The following is a 6,000-nucleotide window of genomic DNA, read 5'->3' as shown; positions in this document are numbered from 1 at the left end:
AAAATCAGAATGTGATTAACCAGATGCTGTTATTTTCTTTAATATCTCATGAATAGAAACTACGGTATAAAAACAACTCAAAACATTCAGTTGCTGAGAAATATGACATATGGCCTGTTAAGCTGCTTTCCTACAGAAATAGCTAAAGACCATTACTCTTGGCATCATTCCCTACAACAGTCACTGGGCTCATTAAAACAGACAGTATGTGATTGAGTCCGTAAGGAAGATTATTTCTACAGGTTGGTAGAAAGAATGTTGAAAACTACAAAGACTTGTGAAATAGAAGTAGTCAAGGAGATTTCTCCACCTCCATAACTTCTGTGCACTTAAACAAATCAAAGCAGAACCACTAGAACAGTTGCTGAAAAAAACCAAAAAAAAAACAAAAAAAAACCCCAGCTGCATTTTCTCCATTTTCTTCATGGTAACACATCTTGCTAAAGTACCGTATTTTATTTAACTTGTTCTCCCTGGAGTAGGAATATCCTGATGTGAACAGGAAGTTTGCATCCAGCAGGGGCCACTTGTTGTCTGTGTTGAGATCCAGTTCAATTAGGTGGAAGCCAAACCTTAATGCTGTCATAGGGTGAGTTCATGTTCTGTGATAGTAGACGGGAACAACCACAGCCATGCTGTGATGTGATCACGCTGCAATCCAAGCTTCCCTGGTGATGTTATACTAGTAAATGTAAACCAAACATTTGTGAGGTGGCATCACAGGACAGGAAATGTTAAGACAATTATCATGTTGCAATGGTAATCTGATGTAGCAATAATAAAATCACATTTAGCAAATGTTTGCATTTGAAAGCGGCTACTCTATGATTATGTTCTTGCAACACATCCCCTTCACATGCCAGCACTGCTGCATGCGTTAGCTAAATTTAGACCATAACATGGTGTAGTAGATGGCTTTACTATATTCCATCACTGGCCTTTACCACATGCTGAATAAGATTACTGCTGCAAGCAGCATTGGCATTATACATCCACATTGGGAGCATTTATGGTAGTGTAACTGATGGCAGCATCACACGTGCTTCGGAGACATCATGAAGAGTGCTGTGAAGCTGTTGTGTGAGGACTCCCAATATACAGTGTGTGATGCCACATCAGATTGTGTCCAGGCACACACAGAATCATAGAATGACCTGAGTTGGAAGGGACCCACAAGGATCATTGAGTCCAACTCCTGTCCCTGAATAGGATAACCCCAAAATTCACACCATGAGTCTGAGAGCGTTGTCCAAAAGCTTCTTGATTATTGTCAGTCTTGGCACCATGACTGCTTCCCTGGTGAGCTGTTCCATTGCTCCACCAGTCTCTGGATGAAGAATCTTTTCCTAATATCCAGTCTAAACCTGGCACATCTTCCTGTTATTCCCTCAGGTCCTATCATCGGCCACGAGAGAAAAGATCAGTGCCTGCTCCTCCTCATTCCCTTGTAAGGAAGCAGTACACTGTGATGAAGTCTACCCTCAGTCTCCTCTTGCAAGGCAGACACAAAGCCAGGATTTTTCAAGGCAGGTTGCCAACATCAAGCACAACACTGCAGTCCATGGATGCAGCTGAGGTGGTGCTTGGCTAAAAGACACGCACCATCACAAGGTGATGATGGTGAACCCACAGCAGGGAAGTGCAAGGGCAGGGAGACCATGCCAACAGGCCAGAGCCAGCCACAGGGCCAGGTTGTCCCCAGTATAAGCAGGGAGACCAGCAGGGCTGTGACTCCAAGCTGGGCCTGTCTCTGGCACCCTGTCCTTGTCACAGAGGTGATATCAAAAAATCCCAGCAAATAAACTCTCTAAGTCTCATTTTGGAGTTTTAGAAAGCAAGCACCCTTTATCAGACCTGGGCAACATGAGGGAGTGGATATGGGAGAAAGCATGTTTGGGATTGGCTCCATCAATCCTGTGCAACGAGACAAGAACTGGTTACAGAATCCTCAACATAAGAAGGATATGGAGCTGTTGGAATGGGTCCAGAGGATGCTACAAAGATGATCAGAGGGCTGGAGCACCTCCTGTACGATGACAGTCTGAGAGAGTTGGGGTTGTTCAGCCTGGAGAAGAGAAGGCTCAGAGAAGACCTTACAGTGACCTTCCAGTACCTGAAGGGGCTACAGGAAAGTTGGGAAGGGGTTGTTTACAAAGGCTTGTAGTGATAGGAATGGGGGCAATGAGTATAAACTGGAGACAGGCAGATTTAGACTAGTCGTAAGGAGGAACTTCTTCACTCTGAAAGCGATGAGGCACTGGCACAGGTTGCCCAGGGAAGTTGTGGATGCCTCCTCCCTGGAGGTGTTCAAGGCCAGGTTGGATGGGGCCTTGGGCAGCCTGATCTGGTGGGACGTGTCCCTGCCCACGGCAGGGGATTGGAACTAGATGATCTTTAAGGTCCCTTCCAATCCAAACCATTTTATGATGCCACGATTTAATATATTTCCCATTTACATGCATATGTGTAAATTTTCCCTGAAATCTTATTTGTATTCTATTACTTTCCAAGGTCTAATTTTAACATTATTATGAATGTTATGAATTTTATGAATTCTAACATTATTATTCTCAACAGTCACATCTCTTGCTCATTCAGAGCTTTGGAGCGAGCTCTGCCTGACCCTGTAATTGAGACGGGGAAAGGCTGCAAACAGAGGTGATCACAGAAGAGGCATCTGTTCAGCATGGATCACGCTGAACACAACGCTTTATCACCTCCAATGAATGAACAGTGTCTCAAAAAACACTGAAAGAAAGAAAATGTGAAGGACCTTCTGTCTAACTTTCAAAAAACACCATTACTTAGATGAAACTTAGGTTAAATCAATAATACTCCACTTGTAACTGGAGCATACTCGGAGGGAGTCCCCTCCCCGGCAGCCTCTCAATGAGTGACGTCACGCCGCGGGCTGACGTCACGCGAGCCCCATCACGGCGTGGAGGGGCTGCGGGCGCCCCACTGCAGCTCCGCCACATCCGGGTCCCGCGCGGCCCCTCGCAGCCCCTCCCCTTTCCTGCGATTAGCTCCGCCCCTGGCAAGGGGGCGGGACCAAACCTGCCGTCCACCTTTCTGATTGGTCGCTCCCGCAGACGGCGTCGGCGATTGGCTGCGGTGCGGGAGGGCGGGCACTGCCCTCTCGGCGGGCGACCATTGGGTGACGCCGCCGCGGAGCCGCTTGCCCGTTGGCGGGCGGGCGCGTCCGGTCAGGGTGCGGAGGAGGGCGCCATTGGCTGGAAAGTAGGTTAGTGGTGCGCCGTTGGGTGGCAAGCCAGGCGGAAAGTAGGTCAGGGACGGGGGCTCCCTGCGCCGGGCGCCGCTCGCGTGGCCGAGGGACCGCGACCCCCTCCCTCCCCGCCCCGGGCGAGGGGCTGGCATCGAGCCGGTAACGGCGGGGGGATGCCGGGGGGCGGCGGCTCGGCGGGGCTGCGGCCCCCGGCAGGCCCGGCAGGGGTGGGGGGCGCGGCGGGGCCGGTCTGTGCCGGGCCGGACGGCGGCCCCGGGGCGGGGGCTCGGCGGGGGGACAGCACCGCGGGCGGCCCCGCGGGACGCAGCTCCCCCGAGGGGCTGGGGTGCCGCTGCCCGGGGGTCACCGGTGGGCGAGGGGACCCGCTGCCCAGGCATCCCCTGTGAGCGAGGGAAGGGCAGGAGCAGAGCTGGGGTCCCGCTACACGAGCATCCCTTTGGGGCGAGGGAAGGACAGGGGCAGAGCTGGGACTGGGGTCCCGCTGCACGGGCATCCCCTTTGGGGCGAGGGAAGGACAGGAACAAAGCTGGAGCAGAGCTGAAACTGGGGGCCACTGACTGCACATCCCCGGTGGGGTGAGGGGGAGGGCAGGGGCAGAGCTGGTGCTGGGGTCCCGCTGCTCGCCCTTCCCGATGGGGTGAGGGAGGACAGGGGCAGAGCTGGAGCAGAGCTGGAGCTGGGGTCTCACTGTCTGTGCATCCCCTGTGGGGTGAGAGAAGGATGGGGACAGAGCTGGGGCAGAGCTGGTGCCGGGGTCCTGCTGCCCGGGCATCCCTTTGGGGCAAGGGGTAGACAGGGGCAGAACTGGGGGCTGCGGTCCCGCAGCCTGTGCATCCCCTTTGGGGCGAGGGGAGGACATGGGCAAAGCCTGAGGTTGGGGTCCTGCTACCCAGGCATCCCCCACGGGGTAAGGGGAGGACAGAGGCAGAGCTGAGGCAAAGCCTGGGGCTGGGGTCCTGCTACTCAGGCATTCCCCATGGGGTGAGGCGAGGACAGAGGCAGCGCTGAGGCAGAGCTGGGGCTGGACTCCCACTGCCTGCACACTGTCCATGGGGCAAGGAGAGGACAGGGACAAATCTGGAGCAGAGCTGGGCCTGAGGTCCTGCTGCCCGCACATCCCTTTGGGGCAAGGGGAGGACAGGGATGCCAGTCTTGTTCCTCGTGCGGGGCTGGTATGTGGAGGCTGAGGTAAGTCTCTGAGCGGAGGTGTCAGTGCCCCTTCCCCTGTAGCAGGAATGGATCCTGTTCACCTCCATCCTGCAGCTGATCCCATGGACCTTCAGGTGCCTTGGGATAAAGTCTGCTTTAGGTGAGGCCTGGGAGTGTTTGTGTCAAACAGTGAAATGATGGTTGTGGTTGGAAATCTCTATGGGTTGTGACTGTAGCACCAAGCCTAGCCCTACCTGCAGGCAGCCAAAGCCATTCCCACAACTGTGTGTTCCTCGCTTCCTAACGGTGCAGCTGGGTTACCTCTCACATGTTTGATGGTGAGCCTGAGGGTCCTGAGGCAGTGATCCCTGGTGCTGTTGCTTCTTGGGTTGTTTCTGACAGCTGGATGTGCATCTTGACTGTCAACAGGAGGGAGGATGTTTTCTTCGACAGTGACTATAGAATACTAGCAATGTTAAGGCGGCTTCTCGAGATTGGGAGTTTTGTGCTTGGAGAGGCAGAGGAATCAGTTTGCATTTTTAATTGCTGAGGTTTCTGTTACTCGGTGCATCAATTATAACAATTTTGGAAAGGTTTTCATATTTGAAAATAACGGTGAAGAAATCAGTGGGTATGTTTTCTTGCTTTTGAAGCAGATGTGCATACAGCAATTTCTAAGAATTTTCTTATTGTTTAAGGTAGAGGCACAACTGCAGAGAGCGATCAGTTTTTTAAGCCATTTTGAATCTCTTTAAGAAACTCAATCAGTCTTTAAGTAGGAATTTCTTCAAAACATTGGTCCTTGAATGTTCAAAATAAAAAACACCCACAATTTAAAATGTAGTTTTTAAATAGGTTAGCATTGAAATACTTGCTTGCCTGGTTAGTATATCTTTTCTTTTGTCAAAAAGACTTTTAAAATGCGAATAACAGATAATACAGAGATGGCAGCTAAGTTTGTAGGGGAAAAAAAGAAAGGTTGTTGTAATTAACTAGTAATACTATCTAACTGTCTTTGTACATAGTCTTGCAGAAGGTTGAGGTTAAACTCTGCCCTCGAAAGAATGTGTGTTTTGTATGCTTTAGGAATATGGAAACGTAAATAGCTATTTGAACTGTCAGAAACTGTAGATTTCTCATCTGAATATTTTAAACTACAGTTGCCTATTAAGGGGAAAGTGTTTACTGCTTCTCAGTTTTGTGGGTTTGTGTTTCTTGTGACCATTCATATTTTTTATGCCTACTTGTAGAAATGGACTTTAAAGTAACCCAATAAAATATTGTGGTTATAGAGTAATACGCAGTAATAACACAGATAATACACTGTATTATCCCATATTCTCTTCCACACTGTGCATTTCCGTCATCTGTCTGTATGACAGTTGTGGTCGATGGTGCTGCGTAGACTCCGTGTCTGTAAAAGAAGTGTAGCAGGTGACTGCCTGGACAAGAAGGAAGTACCACGGAGAGGACAGCTGTGCTGTTTTGTTCTTCCCTACAGGGCACTTTGGGGTGACACGGGGGTGTCAGTAAACTAACTTAACTGTAGGTGGGATTCCATAAGCCAGTGCTGCAGTTGGGGCCTGCCTCCATGTCACTGTTTC

At 50.6% G+C, this 6,000-nt stretch overlaps 1 protein-coding gene across 3 annotated transcripts in view; it reads left to right on the top strand.

The window, feature by feature from the left end:
• The first annotated feature begins 3,166 nt into the window (after positions 1 to 3,166).
• Positions 3,167 to 6,000, top strand: part of BMAL1 (basic helix-loop-helix ARNT like 1) — a 54,024-nt gene continuing 51,190 nt past the window's right edge. The window contains exon 1 of one of the 3 annotated variants that reach the window (XM_054066634.1): positions 3,167 to 3,244. The gene's annotated coding sequence lies outside the window, so the exon portion shown is untranslated. The other 2 variants (XM_054066631.1, XM_054066633.1) reach the window with 2 other exon arrangements.

The sequence above is a fragment of the Cuculus canorus genome, chromosome 5 (assembly GCF_017976375.1).
Source record: "Cuculus canorus isolate bCucCan1 chromosome 5, bCucCan1.pri, whole genome shotgun sequence".
NCBI lineage: Eukaryota > Metazoa > Chordata > Aves > Cuculiformes > Cuculidae > Cuculus > Cuculus canorus.
Note: the sequence above shows the minus strand (reverse complement) of the source record. Positions and strands in the feature narration are given on the sequence as shown.